Here is a 25361-nt window from a genome sequence, read left to right as displayed (position 1 = left end):
ACTAGAGGAATGTATAATGGCATCATCCCCAGTAGGAACTTGTAGAGGTGAACTGAAGAGAGACTCTTCTCCTTGTATCAATTTTGCGAAGGACATTAGCTTTAACTGTCTGATGAGGGGTATGCTTTGCAGAGTGTAGTCTTGAGCGTTGCTCCCAAGAATGTTATGTTCCTTTATGGTTGAAGGACTGAGTTCTTTGAATTCAGTTTCAGACCTAACTCGCTGAATAGGGTTATGCAGGCAGTTGTCAATCTCTGTGGTGATTGATTTGAAGGTGCCTTGACTAACCAATCTACTAGATATGGGAACACTTGGTGCTTGTGTTTCCTTAAAACGGCAGCTACATGCCTAAACATTTCGTGAATATTCAGGGGTCAAATTTCGGGTCAAAAGGAAGAACTCCTAACGGGTAATGGCTGCCAGCTACTGTCAATCTCAAGAATTTGATGTGAAATGGTTGGATGGAGATGTGAAAATATGCACCCTGAAGGTTGAAGGTTGAACATCTCCCTGATTCAGGGGAAGATAGATGTTGAGGTCGAGAATTGGTCGCCACTCCTTCCACTTTTTGCAGACCAAGACGAAATGAGAATAGAATCCCTTCCCTTGCTGTGAGATGCAGGAACTCTTTCTATCACTCCTTTGTTGAGCATGGTTTTGACCTCCAATATGTTATAGATGTTTCGGAATGGAGTTGCGGGGTGGGGTAGGTGGTGGGTTCTGAATGAATTCTAGAGTATGACCAAATTGAACAAGGTCTAACACCAAGTAGGCTGTTGTTCTCTTGCCAGTGTTGAATACAGTTGCAGATTCTTCCTCCTGGTCTGAATGGGGAGGAAAGGGTAGCAGCCAGAGCCTGTGCCAGGGATCTCCAACGAGTAGCTCATGAGCTACCATTATCTCTCGAGCTACTCATAATTAGTTCTCCTGTGTGTAGCTCAGCCTACATAAACTGGAAAGTTTATATTTGAAACAAACATGTAAACTTATCTGAAGCGCTCAGTATTAAAATTCTAATAGAATTTGTAGCTCTCGATTATTTTCACATAAGTAGCTTTTACTACAAAAAAGGTTGGAGACCCCTGAGTGGTCACTGACGTTGACCAGCGTCTTTCCTTGGTGTCCCGCTCTGCCTCTTGGTGTGGGTCTATTGTAGGTTGCTTGTGGTAGCAGCCGTTATAAGTCCTTGGGACATAATTGCTGAGAAGGATAAGTTACTTACCTGTAAATCCTAGTTCTCTTCCAGGGGTATCCTCATCAAAGTCAAACTTTGAATATTCCCGCCCTTGTGCGGGGACCCCGGAGCATACATCAAATACACACATATAAAGTATGAAATATGCACGAAAAATATATATATAGCATTTTTAGTAGACATATCTTTCATACTAAACTCATGGATACAGGTGTAAAAACGGCAATGCAGGCTATGATCATAAACAGGCTAAAATGCTTTATTTCTATGAAGTTTTTTTTTTTTTTTCTTTTATCATAATAAAAATTACCATAGAGAATAAATATCTACCCATGCCCCCAAAACTGGGCTTAGGGGAATAAGCAGTAGTAATCACTAGAGAAAAAAAGAGAAAAAACTACATTGAAAAACAATGGAGCATTCTTAGCCAATAGGCTGCATGCAGGTTAACACAGGAGAACCACAAAAAATTTGGCACCGTGCCTTTAAGACCCTGAGCACCTCCAGCATCCCACCATGCCTCAGGGGTGAAGGAGAGGTGACAGTTGGTTCACAGTTAGGTCAGTACTTTTTTACGGTGATAATCTGTGTAACAGATTCAAAAGACAGTCTGTCCTGCACTTCTAGGAGACGTGCGTCCGGGGAGGAGGGTGGGTTGTTTATGACTTTGATGAGGATACCCCTGGAAGAGAACTAGGATTTACAGGTAAGTAACTTATCCTTCTCTTCCAGGGGATCCTCATCAATAGTCATAAACATTGAATAAATTAGCAAGCCCATCCCCAAACTCTGCGGACTGTCTAATAGAAGTGCAGGAATAGATATGTGTCATGCAAATAAATTTCTCAAAGAGGCCTGCCCCACTTGGGCATCTGCTCTCGCATCGGAGTCCAAACAGTAATGTCTAGTAAATGTATGTACAGACTTCCATGTAGCAGCCTTACAAATCTCAGATATTGGAACATTGTTAAGGAGGGCAGCAGTAGCCGCTTTTCCCCTTGTGGAATGCGCTTTAGGTCTACCTAGTAGTTGTCTGTTAGCCAACTGGGAAGCTTTAACAATACAAGAAACTATCCATCTTGATATTGTTTGTTTAGATGCTGCCTCTCCTGTCCTCAAATGACCATAATTTACAAACAAGTGGTTGGAATGTCTAATCAGTTTTGTTTTATCCAAATAAAATTTCAACACCCTTTTCAAATCTAGGGAGTGCAACGCCTTCTCCGCCAGAGTCTCCGGATTGGGGAAGAAAGTCGGTAAAGAGATAGTCTGATTGATGGGGAATTCTGACACCACCTTCGGTAGGAATGATGGGTGAGTTCGCAGAACCACTCTATTGTCGTGAAAAACAGTGTACGGTTCTTTGGAAGACAAAGCCTGAATTTCACTGACCCTCCTCGCGGAAGTAATGGCTACCAAAAAAGCTGTCTTCCACATAAGGTGTTGCAAAGAGGCTTTGTGTATCGGTTCGAAAGGAGGGCCCATAAGTTTTGACAATACTATGTTCAGTTCCCATGGAGGAGAGGGTCTCCTAATGGGCGGAAAAACTTTTTTCAAACCTTCTAAGAAATCCTTGACTACTGGTTTCGTAAAGAAGGAGACTTACGATAGGCTGTAATGGCAAATGTACCTTAATAGATGATACCTGCAAACCGGACTTTGCCAGATGAAGTAAGTACGATAATATGACATCCTCCTGAGCCCGTATGGGATTGTGACCTTGTTGACAGTACCATATGTAGAACCTCTTCCACTTAAAAGCGTAAGAACACCGCGTGGAAGGCCGTTTGGATTCTTTCAAGATGTTCATGCACTCCTGCGAGAGCCCTAGGTGCCCATATTGCAGGAATTCAGTAGCCATGCTGTCAAGCTCAAAGAGGGTAGGTTGGGATGCAGAACCCTGCCCTCCATCCTGCTCAGAAGATCCGGTCTGCACGGCAGCCTCCTGTGAGGTTGTTCCAATAGGTTGAGGAGATCTGTGTACCCGAATTGACGGGGCCATTGCGGTGCTATGAGAATCATTCTGGTGCTGGATCTGTAAAGTTTGTTGATCACAACCGGTATGAGGGGAATCGGTGGAAAGGCGTAGAGAAATATCCCTGACCAGTCAATCAACAGGGCATTCCCTCGAGATCTTGGACGGTAGAACCTGGATGCGAAGTCTGGGCATTTCTTGTTTACTTCGTTCGCGAAGAGATCCAATTGAGGCCGACCCCATAGAGCGAAGATGTCTTCAACGACTTCGCCATGTAGGACCCAATCGTTGGCGTCCTCTAGGTGTCTGCTCAGGAAATCTGCTTCCACGTTTTGTTGACCTGGCAGGTGAACCGCTGTAAGTGACATTCCTCTGGCCAGGAGCCAATGCCATATTGTTTGGGACTCTCGAGATAGGGGTAGGGATCTCGTTTCCCCCTGTCTGTTCAGATAATACATTGTTGTTGTATTGTCCGTCTGTATTAGGAGAGATTTCCCCTGAATCGATGGAGCAAAAGACTTGAGAGCCAGACGGACCGCTCTGAGCTCCAGTAGATTGATGTGGTACTTCTTTTCGTTGTCGGACCACAGGCCCTGAGCTTGAAGGGGACCCAGATGAGCCCCCCATCCCTGAAGAGACGCATCCGTTACCAGAATGTCGGATGGAATTACCTGGTGAAACGGAGCACCTACTGACAGGTGAGGTCTGTGCATCCACCATTGAAATGACTGACATGCCGCTATTGGTAGCCGCACTCTGTCCTCCCAGCGACCTGTCCTTTGGCTCCAGTTGTTCTCTAACGCCTCTTGGAGGGGCCTCATGTGCAGCCTGGCATTTGGGACAATGAAAATGCATGATGCCATGGAGCCCAGCAGAGATGTCACCTGACGGGCCGTCGGTGCGTCGGATTTTAACAGGTCTTGACACTTCCTCTTTATTGATAATAGTCGTTCCTCCGAAGGATACACTCTTTGGAGCTCTGTGTTTAGTATAGCTCCCAGGTAGTGGAGGTTCTGTGTTGGAATCAAGGTGGACTTTTGGTAGTTGACTTGGAGACCTAGAGACTCTAAAACCTTGAGCACAATGTCGCAATGGCTTCTTGCCTGATCCGGAGAGGAAGCTTTCAGTAACCAGTCGTCTAGGTATGGGTAGACGAAGATTTTTTGTTTTCGAAGATGTGCCGCTACCACTGCCACACATTTCGAGAAGACGCGAGGTGCAGATTTCAGGCCGAATGGTAGTACTCTGAACTGATAGTGCTGTGAGGCAAGAATTTCCGATGCTTGGGAGCTATCGGGATGTGAAAATATGCATCCTGCAGGTCGATAGAGCACATCCAGTCTCCCCGATGTAGTTGCGGGAAAATCTGGTGAAGAGCCAGCATCCTGAACTTCTGTTTCCTTATGTACTTGTTCAGCAGCTGTAAGTCCAGAATTGGTCTGAAAACGCCGTCTCGGCCTTTTTTCGCCACTAGAAAATAACGGGAGTAAACCCCCTTTCCTCTGTGCGCAAGTGGAACCTTTTCTATTGCCTTCTTTCGTAAGAGGGTGAGAGCCTCTTTGCGCAGCAGGTTGAGATGAGATGGGTTGCATTTGGCTGGTGGCAAACGCGGTGGAGGTTGTCTGAAAAGAAGAGAGTAGCCATTTTCGACAATGTTGAGCGCACCCATTTGTCTTTTGGGATAGAGTGCCACTTGTGAAGAAAATCTGTGATACTTCCCCCCACCGGAGTGGTGTACAGTGTCGAGGGAAGCGAGATCTCATTGTTTGGCCGGCGCTTTCGGTGTGGACTGCTGAGGTCTACTTGACCCACGTTCCCTTGTGGCCTTACGAGCCTGAAAAAGAGGGCGTCCCTGCCTTTGTTGTGGCCTCTGGGACCAGTGAGGGGTTTGAACCCTCTGCTGGAAAGGGCGCCTGTCATAAGGCCTATACATCCGCCTGAAGTCCTTCTTCCTCTCCAGGGCTACAGCCCTCATGGTGTCCACCTCGGTCTTCATGCGTTCCATTTCTTCATCCGTATGGGTACCAAACAGCGAGCTCCCGTTGAATGGGAGATTTAAGATGCGCTGTTGAGCTTCCTGTTTTAAACCGGTCTGTCTCAGCCAGGAAGACCTTCTTGCACAGATTCCATGTGCGTACCCATGCGCAGCTAGGTCTGCTCCATCCGCCGCTGTGCTGATGACTTGGTTGGATACCAGACATCCCTCTTGCAGGATTTCTTGAAAGTCCTGTCTGTCTTCCCTGGGCAACTTTTCTGAGAACGGTCATACCTGCCCAGGAGTGCAGAAGTGCTGGAGACCTTCATTACAGATGCCGCCGTGCCGCACATTTTTCTCCCCAGAGAGTCTAGATGCCTGCTCTCTTTGTCCGGTGGGACCATTGAGGATGATGCCACCGAGTGGGTTTTTCGGGCTGCGGCCAATATTACGGAGTCCGGTGGCGGATCTGTTCTTAAGAATAAAGGGTCCTGTTCAGGCGCTTTATATTTTTTCAGAATCCTAGCCGGAGCAGGTTTGAGGGTGGCTGGCGCCAAAAAAGTGTCCATGGTTAGCTGCAACAGACCAGGCACTAGCGGCAGTAGCTTTTTTGAAGCTGTTCTATGTTGCAGAGTCTCAAAAATGACAGACGAGGAGGTAGATGGTTCTGGAACCTCTATATTTAACTTCTGCGCTCCCCTTAAAAGCACCTCATTAAAAGTGGTGATGTCATCCACCGGTGAGATCCGAGCTGGTGGAGAGTCTGTTAAGGTGGGGGAGTAACGTCCGACAGATGATCCTGATGACGACCAAGAGGGCGATCTTCTGTGTCGTGATCTTGACCTAGATCGTCGTTGAGAACGTGACCTGCCTGCGAGACGCTGTAACAGAGCGCCCAGGCCTCGTGGTCGGTTGGCGCGGAGCAGAACTAGCCCGTCCTGCCCGCGCTGTCGGTGATGGTGTTCTGGGAAGAGAGGCAGTAGGCGAGTACATTCGTGAGTACTGCGAATTCGGGGAGGCGGCTGGTCTATTAAGGCTCTCCAACCATCTTGGTGATAAGTTGATGGGTGAAACGTGTCCCGATGATGCCGCTCTTGAGCGAGATGAATCGCTCCGTATGGAGACCAATGGCGATGGAGCGGCCTTGTCTGCTGGAGGGAGGATATGTTCTACTCCCTGCGAGACAGGTAAAACCTGTGTCGACGTCAACGGCAGTGTCGACGTCGAAGGGCGCGCCGCCGGTTGTTCTTGCCTCGACGTAGAGTGTCTTGACCTAGAGTGTCTTGACGTCGAACGGCGATCTCTGGACATCGACCTACTCGCCGTCGTGTCTCGAAGTGGAGCGATGGGAGGCCGACGGCGGATGTCGCTCTTGCCGTCGTGGCGATTTCGACGCCGTGTCTCTTGACGTCGGAGGGCGTGAGGTCTTCGGCGGCGAACGGGCACGCCGGTGATGGCTCGACGTCGATCGGCGTGCTGCCGTCGACGGAGATATGCCTCTGCGATGGCCATGTTCCCTCGACGCCGTATCCTTCGACGTCGGGCGGGTCGCCGTTGGACGGTGAGATGGTGGCAGCGACGACGTCAACGGGGAACAAACAGGTACTTTCCTACCTGCTGACGTCAACCTGGCCATTCTCTCCTGAGAGTGGCCTGTTGGCTGTCTGGGAAGCGAAGAGGATGATGTTTTCTGCCTCTCGTGAAGCCCATGAAGCCTGATCTTTTCTCTGTCCTTCAGAGTCCTCTTTGACATATTCTTGCAGTGTTTGCAAGTGTCAGGGCAGTGACTCTGAGGCAGGCCCACAATACAAAGAGTGTGTGGATCTGACTGGGCCTTCTTCCCACAAGAAGGGCATTTGACAAAAAGGGAAGGCATTTTTCTGTCAGGAAAAAACTGCCAAACTCAGACAATGATGTTAGATGTCGAGTAAAACAGGAAAAAACGCGGTTTTAAAGTATTTTTCTGAGAAAAACTCAGAAAAACTGAGAGCTCAATGCTCCAGGATCCTCTCAGAAGAAGCCGGAAAAAAGAACTGACCTAACTGTGAACCAACTGTCACCTCTCCTTCACCCCTGAGGCATGGTGGGATGCTGGAGGTGCTCAGGGTCTTAAAGGCACGGTGCCAAAGTTTATGTGGTTCTCCTGTGTTAACCTGCATGCAGCCTATTGGCTAAGAATGCTCCATTGTTTTTCAATGTAGTTTTTTCTCTTTTTTCTCTAGTGATTACTACTGCTTATTCCCCTAAGCCCAGTTTTGGGGCCTTGGGTAGATATTTATTCTCTATGGTAATTTTTATTATGATAAAAAAAAAAATTAAAAAAAATCATAGAAATAAAGCATTTTTGCCTGTTTATGATCATAGCCTGCATTGCCGTTTTTACACATGTATACATGAGTTTAGTATGAAAGATATGTCTACTAAAAATGCTATATATATTTTTTTTTCGTGCATATTTCATACTTTATATGTGTGTATTTGATGTATGCTCTGGGGTCCCCGCACAAGGGCGGGAATATTCAATGTTTATGACTATTGATGAGGATCCCCTGGAAGAGAAGTAGATAAACATGAGAGATAGCAATATTGTTGGTAACCTCCTCTGTATGAGGGAAGTCATCTTCCTCGGGCACCCGGAAAGGGCAATTTCCTATACTGAAGATTTCCAAGCGATTTACCTGTCTCCATGTCAGTTTTTTTGGCTTGCACGGTGTCCTCGACATGCTTTCCCAAAACAGCTTCTCCACTGAAACGTAGATCTAGTATTTTGTTTTGGACCCCCCCGGTAAAAAAGAAGAAGCTTTGAGCCAGCCTTGTCTTCTGAGTACGGCAGCACCTGCAAGTAGTCCGAATGCAGTAGGAGCAATGTCCATTGCACAATGCATCACTTCGAATTATGTGCAGTCCCCTAACCGTAAAAAAGCCACTGCTTTGACCTCCTGCAGGAGTTAGTCCAGATATGGAGTGATATCGGGTTACAGTTGGCGATCATATCTTTCGAGAATAGCTAGACAATTTGCTGCCCTCACCGTAAGCACTGACAAAGATGAGAAACGCTTGCCAATATTTACAAGGTGCCTACAATCCACACTTAAACGCAAACAAAATAAACATGCCACTCTTAGCAACCTCGCATCCCCTGGTCTATTACATAATAAGACTACCCTACAAAAAACAGTACACTCGTCATGTCTCTCTCAGCCACCAAGTCCACCACCCACACACACAGACCCAACAAAATGCCTCCTTAACCTGCTGGAAGAGGAACACTATATTGAAAAGCAAGACTATTGTGAGCCTCAAACAGTTATCACAACTAGCAACAGTCCTGCTTCAAGCTCTTATTATACTACTTACCCTTCTCCTAAACAAAACAACACTACCACTAACACACCTTTTCTAAACTGCCAGCTAATAAATGCTCGATCACTCTCAAAAAACAAGCACCACATCTATGACCTGCTCACAGACATACAACCTGACTTACTATTCATAACGGAATCCTGGTTGGGAGATGACATGGCCCCAGTGTTGCACGAAGCAGTTCCTCAGGGCTTTCAAACCATCACACAAAACTGTATAGGCAAGAGAGGAGGTGGACTAGCTATTATATTCAAACAGGCAATGAACCTCAGTAAAACAGACATCTCCTCCATACAAGGTTGTGAAGCCCTCCTCACCTGATGCCACCCTACTCCAACTTCCTCCTGTAACTTTCTCCTCCTTTACAGACCTCCACCTAACAACTCCACATTCCCGGATGTTTTTCTAGATACAGTCTCAAACCTTATTACACTATTCTCCAACCTATGCATTCTTGGGGATCTAAACATTTGGTTTGACAAACCTAACATGCCCCATCCAAAAGCTATCACCACTGGCCTAGTCGCATTGAACCTACATCAGATTGTACACAATCCTACACACATCGCTGGACACATCCTAGATGTCATTTTTGCTAAGCCTGAACTACTTACCGTTCATAGCATCACGTCAATCACTTGGTCAGACCACCATTTGATAACTTTCTGACATACAACTCCACAAATCAACACACCCCACAACTACTTACATACATGCACCTATCGACCATGGAGCAAACTCAATTTTGATGACTTAGAAACACAACTAAAGCCAACACAGATCTAGATACAATTAATTCTGTGCCAAAACTTTATGAGTGGCTACAGGAAGCTTTTGATATCCTAATACCACTCAGAAAAACTAAACACGACAAAAGAAAACTAACACCTTGGAGAAACACAGAACTTAAAAAGATAAAGCAACAAATCAGAAAGTTGCAGCGGACCTGGCTCAAAACAAACAGTTTGACAAACTGCAGCTACACAAACTTAACAGATTATACAAATCATCAATCAAAAAAGCTAAAAACAAACAAAACAAAAAAAGGTACTACTCAGACAGAATTCAAAATGCTCAATCTACAACCAAGGAACTTTATAAAATTCTCAATGAATTTCGAAAACCTACATCCATGGAAGAAAGTCATCCCACAACTCAAGATTTCACAAACAAATTAGCAACTCACTACACAACCAAGGCAGACACATTGGACTCCTATTTAAAACAGAAGAAACCCATCAGCACCAACCCCTTTCCTAAAATACCCTCTAAGAATAAACCAACCCAACCTCTACAGTCCTTCCAACAAATATCCCAAAGTGAATTTATAGATTTGGTCAAAGCAAGCAGACCTTCCGGCTGCCCTTCTGACCCTTGCCCACCACAAATCTTCAAGAACATTTTTCTATCTACTTCTGCTGCCACACCTGTAAGAAGAATCATCAACAACTCTTTAACTACAGGAACTTTTCCTGTAGACCTGAAAAAGGCATACATACAACTGTTATTAAAGAAAACAAACCTAGACCCACTAGACCCCAACAACTACAGACCAATCACAAATGGACCTTTCCTGGGCAAATTGATAGAAAGAGAAGCATTCGCCCAGATGTCACAATTCATTAAAGACAATTCTATAGTTTCAGACTTCCAAACTGGATTCCAGCCAGGAAGAGGCACTGAATCGGCACTCATAGCAATCTGGGATGATCTTAAAAGCACAGTCGACCGCAATGGAGTTGCTGCACTACTTCTCTTGGACCTCTCGGCTGCCTTTGATACGATTGACCATGACACCCTAATTCAAAGACTCCACGAAGCCGGCATACAAGGGACTGCTCTCGACTGGATTACTTCCTATCTTCAAAAAATATCTAATATCTACTCGCCCACCTTCTCGTCCAAACCCTACCTCACGAAAGCAGGGGACCCCCAAGGATCAATCATCTCACCTTTGCTTTTCAACATCTACATGATATCATTACCAGAACTGATCAATGATTTCCATCTCACATGCTACAACTATGCAGATGACACACAAATACTACTTAAATTAGAATGCCCCCAAAAACATTGAAAACTCTGAAATCTTCAGTTGCCTCACAGCCGTTGATCAGTGGATGATCTGGAGCCATCTCAAACTAAATACCTCCAAAACAGAAATACTCCTATGTAGTGAATGGAAAAGTTATGACCCTCTATGCGTCTGGCCCGACGATCCCGGACCACCTCCTCAATTATCCAAGGAAGTTAAAAACCTTGGAATCACCATGGATTCCAAGTTAAATATGAATGCCCAAGTGGACAAATTAGTACGAACAAGCTTCATCACCTTGAAGACTTTAGGACTCATCTTCCCCCACCTCGGATTTCCAAACAAGGTGCAAGCTACTATCTCGCTTGTACTATCCAAACTGGATTATGCCAATGGCCTCTACCATGGATCATCTCTATCTATTATGAAAAAACTACAACGTATTCAGAACTCCGCAGCCAGGCTACTATTACATGTAAAGCCGCAAGCCCACATCTCCCCTGCCTTGAGAGCACTACACTGGTTACCCGTTGCCAGAAGATGCACTTTCAAGCTGCTTTGTATCACCCACAAAGATATACATGGAACAGGACCGCTTTTTATCAGAAACGAAATAACCAAATACATCCAACAAAGAAACCTCCACTCAAGATTGGCACCCCGCCTTAGAACAACACCATACAAGAAAAAGACTATAGTTGGTACATCCTTCTCCGTTCAAGCAGCCAAACTATGGAATTCATTACCCCCAACTATAAGAGCCACAGATAACTTTCTTGTCTTCAGAAAACTACTTAAGAGTTGGCTCTTTCCTTCATAACCACCATATTCAAGCAACTATGGACTGCATATGCCTATGTTGATAAATATTTTTTCTGATTATGTGTCTAGTTCTTTAGAAAATATATATCACTACTATGTCATAACAATAAAATACCCACACACTCTTTAAACCTGTTTGACTAAGTATATTTACCCATGGTGCTAATTATGTATTGTATGTACATATATGTGAGCATATGTGTGTGTATTCAAGTGTGTTTGTATGTTGTTTCTGTGCTTGGCATGTTCGTGGGTCATTGCATGGCTCCTGTGTGGGTTGTTATATTCGATATCTACGAATCCCTGCTCTCATCTTATCACACTTATCTACCCATCATCATATGTCATGTCACTATCCTCCATTCCCACTCTGACTCATCCCAAATCCATTCTACTACTTTAATCTACTAAATAACTCTGCCTAAGCTCTTCCCTCCATTTTCACATATAACTCACCAAACCTCACTCTACTACCAGGACCTCCCAAACAACCCTACTAAATTCTCCCTCATTTATCTCACCCTACTATGATATCCCTAACCCTTCCACAGACTCTTCCCTCCTCCATCCCCCTTTACTCATCTCAAGCCTTTGGGATGAGTAAATGAGGGATATACTCCCAATTAACACTTCTGGATTTCTTTCCTCCTCCACCCCTCCATTAATCTAGTCAATCTAACTAACAAACTCTCATATCCGCGGCTCAAATTAACTCATAATAATACTAAAACTGTAATCATATTTCCCGATACTAATCCATCACTAATTCTTGTTGGGTTCCGGAGTAGTGTGCTACTCACCTAAAAGCGCTCCGACGCCTCGTCAGGGATAGTAAGCGCTATATAAGGAAAATGTCACTTACCCAGTGTACATCTGTTCGTGGCATTAGTCGCTGCAGATTCACATGCTTTGCATAGTCCGCCACCTGGTGTTGGGTCGGAATCTTACAAGTTGTTTTTCTTCGAAGAAGTCTTTTCGAGTCACGAGACCGAGGGACTCCTCCTCTTTGCTTCCATTGCGCATGGGCGTCGACTCGATGTTAGATTGTTTTCCCCGCATAGGGTGAGGTAGGAGTTGTGTATGTTAGTAATAGTGCCCATGCAATGGAATGAGTATGTATATACAAGAGTTGCTTAAAATAAAATATTTACAGTATACAAGTGTTGCAGATTACTTCCAAACGGCTACAGGCTCCCGGGGAGGTGGGTGGGCGCATGTGAATCTGCAGCGACTAATGCCACGAACAGATGTACACTGGGTAAGTGACATTTTCCGTTCGGTGGCATGTGTAGCTGCAGATACACATGCTTTGCATAGACTAGAAAGCAGTTATCTCCCCAAAAGCGGTGGATCAGCCTGTAGGAGTGGAAGTAGTTTGAAATAAAGTTCTTAGTACAGCTTGACCTACTGTGGCTTGTTGTGTAGACAACACATCTACACAGTAGTGCTTCGTAAATGTGTGAGGCGTAGACCATGTTGCTGCCTTACATATTTTGTTCATTGGGATATTTCCTAGAAAGGCCATGGTAGCACCTTTCTTTCTGGTTGAGTGTGCCCTTGGTGTAATAGGCAGCTCTCTCTTTGCTTTAAGATAGCAGGTTTGGATGCACTTAACTATCCATCTGGCTATACCGTTTTGATATTGGGTTTCCTGTATGAGGTTTTTGAAATGCAACAAATAACTGTTTTGTCTTTCTAATTAGTTTTGTTCTATCAATGTAGTACATTAGTGCTCTTTTGATGTCTAGTGTATGTAGTGCTCTTTCAGCTATGGAGTCTGGCTGTGGAAAGAACACTGGTAGTTCTACTGTTTGATTTAAGTGGAACGGTGAGATAACCTTTGGTAAGAACTTTGGGTTGGTTCTTAGAACAACTTTATTTTTGTGTATTTGAATAAATGGTTCTTGTATAGTAAACGCTTGGATTTCACTTACTCTTTTAAGAGATGTGATGGCCACTAGAAATGCAACTTTCCACGTTAAGTATTGCATTTCGCAAGAATGCATGGGTTCGAAAGGTGGGCCCATGAGTCTTGTTAAGACAATATTGAGGTTCCATGAAGGAACAGGTGGTGTCCTTGGTGGAATCATTCTTTTTAGTCCTTCCATAAACGCTTTTATGACGGGTATTCTAAATAGTGAAATTGAATGAGTAATTTGTAGGTATGCAGATATTGCTGCGAGATGTATCTTTATGGAAGAGAAGGCTAGATTTGACTTTTGCAAATGTAGTACATACCCTACTATATCTTTTGGGGATGCATGCAATGGTTGAATTTGATTATTGTGACAGTAACAAACAAATCTTTTCCATTTACTTGCATAGCAGTGTCTAGTGGAAGGTTTTCTAGCTTGCTTTATGACCTCCATACACTCTTGAGTGAGGTTTAAATGTCCAAATTCTAGGATTTCAGGAGCCAAATTGCAAGATTCAGCAATGCAGGAGTCGGGTGCCTGATCTGTTGGTTGTGTTGTGTTAATAGATCTGGCCTGTTGGGTAGTTTTACATGAGGTACTACCAAAAGGTCTAGTAGTGTGGTATACCAAGGTTGTCTTGCCCATGTTGGTGCTATTAGTATGAGTTTGAGTTTGTTTTGACTCAACCTGTTTACTAGATATGGAAGGAGAGGGAGAGGGGGAAAAGCGTACGCAAATATCCCCGACCAATTCATCCATAGAGCATTGCCTTGGGATTGCCTGTGTGGATACCTGGATGCAAAGTTTTGGCATTTTGCGTTCTCTTTTGTTGCAAATAGATCTATTTGAGGTGTTCCCCAAATTTGAAAGTAATTGTTCAGGATTTGGGGGTGAATTTCCCATTCGTGAACTTGTTGGTGATCTCGTGAGAGATTGTCTGCTAGCTGGTTTTGGATTCCTGGAATAAATTGTGCTATTAGGCGAATGTGGTTGTGGATTGCCCAATGCCATATCTTTTGTGTTAGGAGACACAACTGTGTCGAGTGTGTCCCCCCCTGTTTGTTTAAGTAATACATTGTTGTCATGTTGTCTGTTTTGACAAGAATGTATTTGTAGGTTATTATTGGTTGGAATGTTTTCAGCGCTAGAAATACTGCTAACAGCTCTAGGTGATTTATATGAAACTTTCTTTGATGTACGTCCCATTGTCCTTGGATGCTGTGTTGATTGAGGTGTGCTCCCCACCCTGTCATAGAAGCATCTGTTGTTATCACGTGTTGTGGCACTGGGTCTTGGAAAGGCCGCCCTTTGTTTAAATATGTACTGTTCCACCATAGAAGCGAGTTGTATGTTTGGCGGTCTATCAACACCAGATCTAGTAGTTGACCCTGTGCATGTGACCATTGTGATGGTAGGCACTGTTGTAAGGGCTGCATGTGCAATCTTGCGTTTGGGACAATGGCTATGCATGAGGACATCATGCCTAGTAGTTTTAGTACCATCTTTGCATGTATGGTCTGAGTTGGATACATGGTTTGTATTACCTTGTGAAAGTTTTGAACCCTTTGTGGACTTGGAGTGGCTATCCCTTTTGTTGTGTTGATAGTTGCTCCTAAGTATTGCTGTGTTTGACACGGCAGAAGGTGTGACTTCGCATAGTTGATGGAGAACCCCAGCTTGTGAAGTTCTTGGATAACATAATGTGTGTGATGTGAACACTTTGTTAGCGAGTTGGTTTTGATTAGCCAATCGTCTAGGTACGGGAATACGTGTATTTGCTGCCTCCTGATGTGTGCAGCTACTACTGCTAGACACTTTGTGAAGACTCTTGGTGCGGTTGTTATTCCGAATGGTAACACCTTGAATTGGTAATGTATTCCTTTGAATACGAATCTTAGGTATTTCCTGTGCGCGGGATGTATTGGTATATGGAAATACGCATCTTTTAGATCTAATGTTGTCATGTAGTCTTGCTGTTTCAGGAGTGGGATTACGTCTTGTAATGTGACCATGTGAAAGTGGTCTGATTTGATGTAGGTGTTTAGTGTTCTGAGATCTAGTATTGGTCTTAGAGTTTTGTCTTTTTTGGGGATTAGAAAGTACAGTGAGTAGACTCCTGTGTTCTTTTGTGGACCTGGTACTAATTCTATTGCGTCTTTTTGTAGTAATGCTTGAACTTCTAGTCCTAGAAGGTCTATATGCTTTTTTGACATGTTTTGTGTTTTTGGTGGGACGTTTGGAGGGAGTTGTAGAAATTCTATGCAATAACCATGTCGGATAATTGCTAGTACCCAAGTGTCTGTTGTTATTTTTTGCCAAGATTCGTAGAAATGGCTTAGCCGTCCCCCCACAGGTGTTGTGTGAAGGGGTTAAGTGAATTGTGAGTCACTGTTTGTTTTGCGGGGTTTTTGGACCTTGAAATTTTCCCCGGTTTCTTGGGAATTGGCCCCCTTTGTATTGTCCCCGAAAACCTCCCCTTTGGTATTGTTCCTGGTAGGTAGGTGGAGTTGTTTGTGAGGTGCTGGCTTGTGTGGCTTGACCTCGAAACCCCCCTCTGAAAGTGGTTTTCCGAAATGTGCCAAATGTGCCTCTGCCCTGCGGGGAATAGAGTGCGCCCATGGCTTTGGCTGTGTCAGTGTCTTTTTTCAATTTTTCAATTGCCGTGTCCACTTCTGGGCCAAACAATTGTTGTTCGTTGAACGGCATATTGAGCACTGCCTGCTGGATTTCAGGTTTGAAGCCGGATGTGCGCAACCATGCGTGCCTCCTTATGGTTACCGCGGTATTTATTGTTCTTGCAGCTGTATCCGCTGCGTCCATAGAGGAACGTATTTGGTTGTTGGAGATATTTTGTCCCTCCTCAACCACTTGTTTTGCCCGTTTCTGGTGTTCTTTGGGTAGATGCTCGATGAGATGCTGCATCTCGTCCCAATGGGCTCTGTCATATCGCGCTAGGAGCGCCTGGGAGTTAGCGATGCGCCACTGGTTTGCAGCTTGTACTGCCACCCTTTTCCCAACTGCGTCGAACTTGCGGCTCTCTTTGTCTGGAGGCGGTGCATCTCCTGATGTGTGTGAGTTGGCTCTTTTACGAGCTGCTCCTACGACAACCGAATCTGGTGGCAGTTGTGATGTGATAAAAGCAGGGTCCGTGGGCGGTGCTTTATATTTCTTCTCCACCCTTGGAGTTATTGCTCTGCTTTTGACAGGTTCTTTAAAGATCGGTTTAGCGTGTCTTAGCATTCCCGGGAGCATAGGAAGGCTCTGATAATTGCTATGGGTGGAGGAGAGGGTGTTGAAAAGGAAGTCATCTTCGAGAGGTTCCGAGTGTAACGACACGTTATGGAACTCTGCTGCCCTAGCTACCACCTATGCATACGCCGTACTGTCTTCAGGTGGTGAGGGCTTAGTAGGGTATGACTCAGGGCTATTGTCTGACATTGGTGCGTCATAGAGATCCCACGCATCCTGGTCATCTTGGCTCATGGTGGTATGAGCTGGCGAATGTGACGGAGTTTGTGCCGGTGATGTATGAGTTACTGGTGGTGGAGAGGGTGGTGGAGTTACTTTCTTTACCACCTTTGCTTGTTGTGTCTTTTCTTGTGGTTGGAAATCGAGTTTCCTTTTCCTCCTGATTGGGGGAAGAGTGCTGATCTTCCCTGTCCCACTTTGTATGAAGATCCGCTTTTGGGTGTGGTCTACATCTGTGGTTTGTAAATCTTCCTCAAACCTGTGTGCGCGCATTTGGGAGGAAAGTGATTGTTCCTCTGTGTATGAACTAGCTGTGGGTTCGGTTGCTGGTCGTTTTGGCACCGAAACCGTGTCTCTTGTTGATTTCGGCTCCGACGATATTTTTCTCTTTTTCGGCATCGAAATTTCTCGGAGTCGACTATCTTCGGTGCCGCTTTCCCTGTGCCGAGCAGCTTCGGTGGTGCTGTCTCGGTGTCGAACCTTTTCTGCAGCACTTTCTCGGTCCCGAGATTGCTGCGTGCCTGTGTCTCGACCCGAGTCGGACGACCTCGGCACCAGTTCGCCTTTTTTCGGTGCCGATGGACGGTCACCTACTTTATGGGTTGAGCCATGGCCTGCCGGCAGTGGCGTCCCCTGGGCTTTGTCTATTTTCCCGTGTGGTGCTTGCTTCGACGTCTTACTCACGGTTTCTTCGACGTCGAATTCTTCCGAGTCCGATTCATGGATGGAGAAGGCTTCTTCTTCTTCTCCTTGTTCCTCGAACCCTCGTTGTCCTGTCGGCGTGGACGCCATTTGCAATCTTCTGGCTCTTCAGTCTCTGAGCGTTTTTCTGGACCGAAACGCTCGACAGGCCTCACACGTTTCTTCCTTGTGCTCGGGTGACAGGCACAAGTCACAGACCAAATGTTGGTCTGTATAGGGATATTTACTGTGGCATTTAGGACAGAATCGGAACAGGGTCCGTTCCATCAGTGTCGATGTTGCACACGGTCGGGCCGACCAGGCCCCGACGGGGGATCGAAATTACCCCGAAGGGCCACCGGAGCTCTTCAGGATTCGGTGTCGATTCTAATCTAACCCGATACCGAACGAAACAATACCGACGTAGTTTTCCGAAGTTCTGACTACTTTTCCGTCCCGAAACACGGAGCGAAAAGGAACACGACCGAACCCGATGGCAGAAAAAAAACAATCTAACATCGAGTCGACGCCCATGCGCAATGGAAGCAAAGAGGAGGAGTCCCTCGGTCTCGTGACTCGAAAAGACTTCTTCGAAGAAAAACAACTTGTAACACTCCGACCCAACACCAGGCGGCGGACTATGCAAAGCATGTGTATCTGCAGCTACACATGCCACCGAACATACTATTACAATACAATAAAAAACCCTCTCTATCCAGGGGTGCTGTGATTGGCGTGGAGGTGTGGAAATGAGCTCCAGACAGTAACCATGTTGATAACATCCAACTATCTGATGTAAAATTTTGCCAGGCAGGGAGGAACTGTTGTAGGCCTACCCCAACAGGTGTTGAGTAGTCGGGGTAAAAGAGAAAGGAGTCTCTGCTTTGTGGGAACTGAGGAGCCATCATTTTAAGTCAAGAGGTTGACAGGTACATTTGCGACTCAATAGACCTTTTAGGCCCTAAGTACCACCTCCATAGTTTAGTAAAACACACTACACATTCTTAAGAGAATACAACCTTAGAGCCATGGTTACAACACCAGTGTGAGATAAACCACCTTTAAGTGGGGCATCCCTACATTCTACACTACTTAATGTTCAATGCCTCACAAACGTTAGCAAAGTTTTAGCAATAAACAGTCATGCCTTAAAAATGGAGAGAATTAGTCTACAGAACTATATAACATGGAGAGCTGTCCAGATATTCACTAGTAAATACATTTTAGTCAACAGAAGCTTTGGCATTTCTTAAGAAATCTTCAGAACAGCCTATGGATTTACTACTCAACTGTAACTCCACAACCTACAGCTGGTGCGCTAAGCTCATACCTTGTGTCATATGGAGTAATAATTTAATGTTAAACTTTAGCGATTTGTAAAAACAGCGCACCAGATAACTTTCAACAAAAACAACCACACTTGCCTGTAGGACTTACTTTACTTCCAGGCAATGGACAGAGACGTGCACACTCAGTAACTGAGTGCATAGGATTATGGTGTCATCAGAGACTTAATTCTACATGTCAACTGTGATCTTATCAATGGTGCCATTTAATATGTCATGAGTGATGAGGTCACAAGCAGGGCATAATGGGGGTCGCAAGGTGTAGCTAGCTCAGTAATAAATAACAGGTGAATTTCAGTGGTGTTTTGGTTTTTAACCTTCAGTAACACTTTCTTGTAGATCCTCCAACCACAAATCATTCACCTTGGAATGCTCCCAAGGTGCTAGACCGGATCTGCAAACTTTGCCCCACAATGTTCTCATATGGCTCTGCACTGGCTCTGTACTGCACAGGACGTGACGGAGTGAAGCTGTATATTTGCATCACCCTGCCTGCTATTGTCAATTTCTTGCTGATCTCCTTCTGTGCCCTTATACACCGAGCATGGACAATTGTTAGTCTGCAGCTTCCTAAGTTAGGCCCTTTTAGATGTTAAAAGGAGGCCACACCACAAAACGGGGAAGTGAGAGACCAGTGAAACATTTGCAGTTAGATAGAATATCCACCAGAAAGGCTGTTATCCAAGGAAAGTAACTTCTTTTTCTAATAGATATTTTTAACTGCATGCTCCGCACCTTGTGACTAGATACAGAAACATTACCTCCCCAAGGTGATGGTCTATGGAATGGCTCAGATAAAGTCCTGCAGGACCGAATAGGCAAAATGCCCATCCCAGCGGACCACACTGGCAAGGCAATAGTGCTAATAGAACATGTGCACTGATGCCCATGTTTGAGCCTCTCACCTACCTAGGATAGGCATACCACATGCTAATGCTATGGTAGCAGCCTTGGATCTGGTAAAATGATGACTTAGTCCATCGGAAAGCTGCATCTTGCACAGTACACAGCAGATCTTGATACAGAGGACTATCCATTGTGACATGGTCCGCCACCCACAATGCCCGGACTTTTTCTGCCCTGGTGAACCCCAAAAAGAGCTGTCCATTATGGCTTTGGATAAGGTCAATGTAAAAGTTCAGTTTTGGGGTCCAAGTGATGGAGCTTCTACTTCGAGAGATAAGGCAGAGCAAATAATGTCAGAAGGCTGACAGCTTGTCCAAGACAAAACAGCATCACTACCTTCAACAGGAATGCAGCTCGGATTCTCAACAGTGGTTTGTCGGAGACAAAAAGAAGAAACAAGTCAGCTGGTCTACTGGAGACTGAAGCTCTTTCACATGGCATGCTGATGTTATCACAACCAGAAGGAAAATGTTACTTAACCAGTAAACATCTATTCATGGCCTGTAGTGCTGTAGTTTCACATGCTGTGCATAATCCTGCCATCAAGGATTAGGCTCGGATGTGTGCACGTTGGAGGACTGTTTTACAGTCTATACATAGCATGTGTATCTACAGCCACAAATGCCTTGAACGGAAAATGTTACATAACCAGTAAGCATCTGCTCATGGCATGTAGAGCTGTAGATTAACACGCACTTACCTCCTCCTCCCCAGATGCCTGTGCATGCTACAGTTACTTTCACTATTCATTCACAAACTCCTTTAGCATGGACATCGCTCTATACTACACTGTGCTTCACGTTTCATCCTCACCCATCATACGGGAAACCAATTTAACAATTGAGTCAATGACCATGCACATTATCAGCAAAAGTATGAGTCAGTACCTCATTACTTGAAACACTTTCTCAGAAGAAAAACAACTTGCACATCTGAGCCCAATTATATATTGCAGGGTTATGCATGTCATGTGTATCCACAGTCACACATGCCTTAAAAAGCACATTTTTTAGACAGTCATAAGGGACAATTGTGCATTAGCTCAAAAGGTGTACAAGTTAGGAAGGTGTAAAATGATTTTATGTTTCACTGTGGCATAACAAAGGGTTTTGCCTGTCCCAGTACTACATGGCGGTGTTGTCCCTGAGAATCTGTACCAGCCTTTGTTTGACAGGAAGACCTTCAACGCTAAGTGAATCTCCCGCAACACCAGCAAACTTATGTCCTCTGGTATCCATCTGTCTGAGATGACCTCCTCAACTCAGAAGTGATGCATATGTCACCAATGTCAGCTCTAGGAGGAATAGAGAGAGAGGGGCCTGACACTGGTCCTATTGCAGTTGAGCAGTCACCACTCCAGATCTTCTGCAGTTGCCCATGAAACCCGCCTAAAATAAGACAGGCTCCCCTGAAACTAAGCCCACAGACTTCAGAGCCCACTGCAAAGCTCACAAGTTCCGTCCGAAATGGTAAACAAGCAGGGTGTAATAGAGACGTAATAGGGCAAGAAACCTCAATATAAATCCTCACTAAGACAAGACAGAAGCTGAAACATCTGCATCATGGTCCACATGTCCTGGACTTGATCTGGAGGGAAGACCCGACAATACATTGTCTACAGGAAAGCTCAGATGAAAGGAAGTCACTGCGAATGAGTCTGTGACTTCAACAGGTAGACTGAAAACCCCAGAGGCTCACCATCATCTGGAAGTGGTCCAAAAGTCAGTCTTGATCTTCAAAAATGGGCGGCAGCCACAGCCATCACCTTGCTCGTGGGCCACCCTGAACATCAATCAGCGCCTGTGGGCTTACAGGACAGGGATATGAAAATAAGAGAACTGGAGGTTAGACACACCATCTTGCCTCCTGTATTCAGGGCAGATAGATTTTGAATCAGCGTGAGCAGCTTGAATTTGCCATTTTGCAAGAAGGCATTGAAATAGGGAAGCTCTAAAATAGGACAAAGCCCTCTGTCCTCAATCAGCACAAGGAAGGAGGAGGAATAATGTCCAATCCCCACTTCTGAGGTTGGTATCAGCTTTATGGCTACTTTGGCCAAAGGAGCCTGCACTTCTTTTTGCATCAGGGACAGGTGGTCCTCTGAAAGCCGCAAAAGGTGCAACTGGTCCCTATTTGATGATTTAAAGGGCCAATTTGTCGGATGTGATGCTCTGCCACCCCTGGAGGTAGTGGCAAATATTGCCTTCTACAGGCCAGCTGTGCACCACTAAAAACTCATGAAGGATGTTGTTGCTGGAGGGGCAAGGGACTTAGATGGACGCTGTCTGTTGGTGCCATGGTCCCAAGCTTGAAAGGAATGGGAGATTTGTGGTGTGGGCAGCAGAGCCTGATGCTGACAATATAACCAGCTTCCAACATATCGCCAAAAAGGGTAAAACTGTTAGGGAGATTGCCCAGTAGGTGCCGACCAGGGAGCGCAGCGGCTCAGCTTTCTTTAAATTTGCCAGGGCTCAGATCGCTTTTTTGCCAACCAATAAGAATGCCTGGATTACTCTGTGGAAGTCCAGGGACCTCATCCATGCATTGCACTGTATTACAAGACTTACAGTTCCAGCTCTGGGGTTTAGGAAGTCCACAGGTTGGGGTTCAAGATAACCCCAAACACCCACCCCCAGTTGGCCGGGTGCAGAGGTCAAAGGTGAAGCAAATCTAACATGGGCTCTTATGGGGACACTCTGAATCAGGCCTGCCTGCAGGTAAGTACCTGCGTCTCTGGAGGACAAACCTGGGGGGTTTAGAGGAGCACAGAGGGGACCACAGTTCAGCACTACACCCTAAGCAGAGCAAGGGGGCCGGGTACAGGGTGCAAATACAGCGTCGGGCTCCCAATTCTTTCCTATGAGGGGACCCCAGGGGTCACTTAGATGCTGCAGGCTGGGTCCAGGGGGTCGGTTCTGGAAAACCACAGGCTGGACAAGGAGGAGTGCCGCCTGCTGAACATTGCTGCACTGGACGTCGGGTTCCCCTAAGGCCAGAGGGCTGCGGGTGCAGCGCACCTTTTGGCGACGGTTATCTTCATCCGGTGCTGTAGCGGTCAGGGGGGGAGTGCAGGGGGGATCCTGTGGATTCAGGCTGCAGGCGTCGTCGTGGAGGACAGGAGAGGTCAACTCTGGGTGGGCACTTGGTTGGAATCACCTTGGGACCACCTCTAGTCGGTTGGGCCACCTGGACACAGGCCGTGGGCGTCAGGTGCAGAGTGGTCAGGACTCTCGGATCAGGGGAGGCTATTGAGTCCTTAGGTGTAGTTTTTTCTTGGACAGTGCCACTGTCCACAGGAGTTCTTGGTCCTCTGTGTTTTGAAGCTGGAGCGGTAGGGCTGGGGCAAAGTCAGTTTTTGTCTTCCGTCTTTTTCTGCTGGGGTTTCAGCTAAGCAGCCCTTTCTTCTTCTGAGGTCACCAGGAATCTGACGAACTGGGTTCAGGGGAGAATTACAGGAGTCATAGGGCAGTAGCCAATGGTTACTGTAGCTGAGGGTGGTAACACCCTCCCAGTGTCCATTTCCTTTGGGGAGGGGAACACAAACCTAATCATATTAGTCCTTGTCCTCCAAACTAGGGTGGAGAATTTGGCAAGGAGGGGGTCACCTCCGCTCTGGACAACTTAGGGGTGGTCCCAGCTGAGGTGGTCATTCTACCCACTTTCCCTGGCATCAGGTTCAGATGAAGTGACCTGTCCCACACCCAAGACAGAAAATTCTCCTAAAGTGGCAGCCAGATTGGAGGACCGATTGCTATGTTCAACAGCTCGAACACAAAACTCTCTGGACCCAGTCCGGAGACACAAGGTCGACTTGGGCAAGGTCGGTCTTGTTCTTGAGAAAGGTATTGGCAGAAAGCCAGACAGGAAGTGGAGCTCCACTCAAGATGAAGAGTCTCCGAGCAATAGCTGCCTTGGAAACTCCAGTACACAGAAGTGCTGACAGTGCACTTTTTTTGGCTGTGACGAACTGATCTAACCAAGGCTCTCCTCACTGCCGAAAGACACTTGTAACACCTCCAAATGGAGATGCCATTCGTGATCCACCGGGCATCTTCGGCAGTGTTCACGGACCGCAATGCCAGGCTGGCGGAAGATAGCATCTTCTTCCCAAGTGTATCCAGCCTCTTGGATTCCCTATCTGGGGGTGCAGAAGGGAACGCGCCATAGGAGTTGGAGATTTGGAAAACCAAGATCTCAGGGTTGGGGAGTTGCATAGGAAAACTTGGGTCAACCGGAGCATGGCAATGTTGGCGGGCAATTGTCCTGCAGAGTTTGGACCAGGTACCCAGTAAGACATCTGCAAGGGATTCACTGGGGAGCAAGGGTCAAAGGATGGTGCTCCAGGTTGCAGCACCTTTGTCAGGTTAGTTCTGGCTGTCACTGAAAGTGCTGACAGTCAGCTGAAGAGCAGCAGAGGCCCAGGACCTCTGCTGCTCTTCGCAACACCATACAGTATGACGTTCCCTCCTCCATCGCCATGGTAGGGTGAAAAACCATGCCAGTATCTGTGGAGGTATCCAGTCTGCTTCACCCAAGGTTGTACGCCAGACCATAGGGTCTTGGAACTGGTATTCTGAAGGGTCCAGCAACCCTTCCCATTCCTTCCCATAACCTAGCCCGTAAGAAAAGGGGTCAGGATCTGACACAGGAGGCAAGGTTCCTGCTGGCGTCGTAAGACGCCCTTCCGGCTCTGTGTCAAAGTCAGCAATGAGAATGGGGATGGTGAAGCCAGGAGCATTAGGACTGGCATCGGGGAAGATAGAGGTGGTACGACAGATGCTGCCCTCTGCTGAGCCCGAAGGTGCGCCAGCAGTGTCCAAATGCCTACAAATGAGGCACATGGCCTCAAAGATCTTTCAGTTGGGCAGGGGTTACTTCAGCTCCCATAAACTCAGGGAGCAGCGGAGTCAGCCCAGACGCAGGCTCCGCAGAGGGAGGCCTAGAACGGCAAAGCTCCCTCGTCTCACAGGCCGAGGGGCAGTCGAAGAAGAGAGAACGTTCTTCAACTGCCCTGCGTCCGTTGAAGACGGGGCAGTCGAAGGACGTTTTATCTTTTTTGACTTCTTATGCCTCACCTTACCCGATCGTCCAGAGGACTTGGAGTGGGAAAACGACAAGAGGGGACTCCATGACCGATCCAGAGACCTTCATCTCGGATGTGGCTTGCGCAGAGTTGAGCCGGGTGCCATCAGGTTTAGGGATTGCTTCCTCAAAGCCTTTGGATGCAAGACCCGACACTCAGAGCAGGACTTTGGGTCATGGCTGCGCTCTAGGCACCAAAGATACACGAGGTGAGGATCAGTCACGGACATCACCCAATGACAGGATCGGCAGGGCTTAAATCCGGTCTTCCTCGCAACAGCAGTTAAAAACTCGAAAAACTTTAACAAAAAGTCGAAAAAGGCCAGTCAAAAATTTACTGAGGGGTAGCTCTCTTCAGATCAGCCCAGCACCGAGCCCAACACTAGATGGCAGGATAATGCACAGCATGTGTATCTGCAGCTACACATGCCATCGAACACACACACACACATATATATATATATATATATATATATATATATATATGTGTGTGTGTGTGTAAAATGTCACTTACCCAGTGTACATCTGTTCGTGGCATGTTCCGCTGCAGATTCACATGCTGTGCACTGTTCTTGCCATCTAGTGTTGGGCTCGGAG

The 25361-nt window shown here is 46.2% G+C and overlaps 1 protein-coding gene across 2 annotated transcripts in view; it reads right to left on the bottom strand.

The window, feature by feature from the left end:
• Positions 1-25361, bottom strand: part of DDB1 (damage specific DNA binding protein 1) — a 682863-nt gene that overhangs the window by 346103 nt on the left and 311399 nt on the right. The gene's annotated exons all lie outside the window — the stretch shown is intronic.

This window comes from Pleurodeles waltl, chromosome 3_1 (genome assembly GCF_031143425.1).
Source record: "Pleurodeles waltl isolate 20211129_DDA chromosome 3_1, aPleWal1.hap1.20221129, whole genome shotgun sequence".
NCBI lineage: Eukaryota > Metazoa > Chordata > Amphibia > Caudata > Salamandridae > Pleurodeles > Pleurodeles waltl.
Note: the sequence above shows the minus strand (reverse complement) of the source record. Positions and strands in the feature narration are given on the sequence as shown.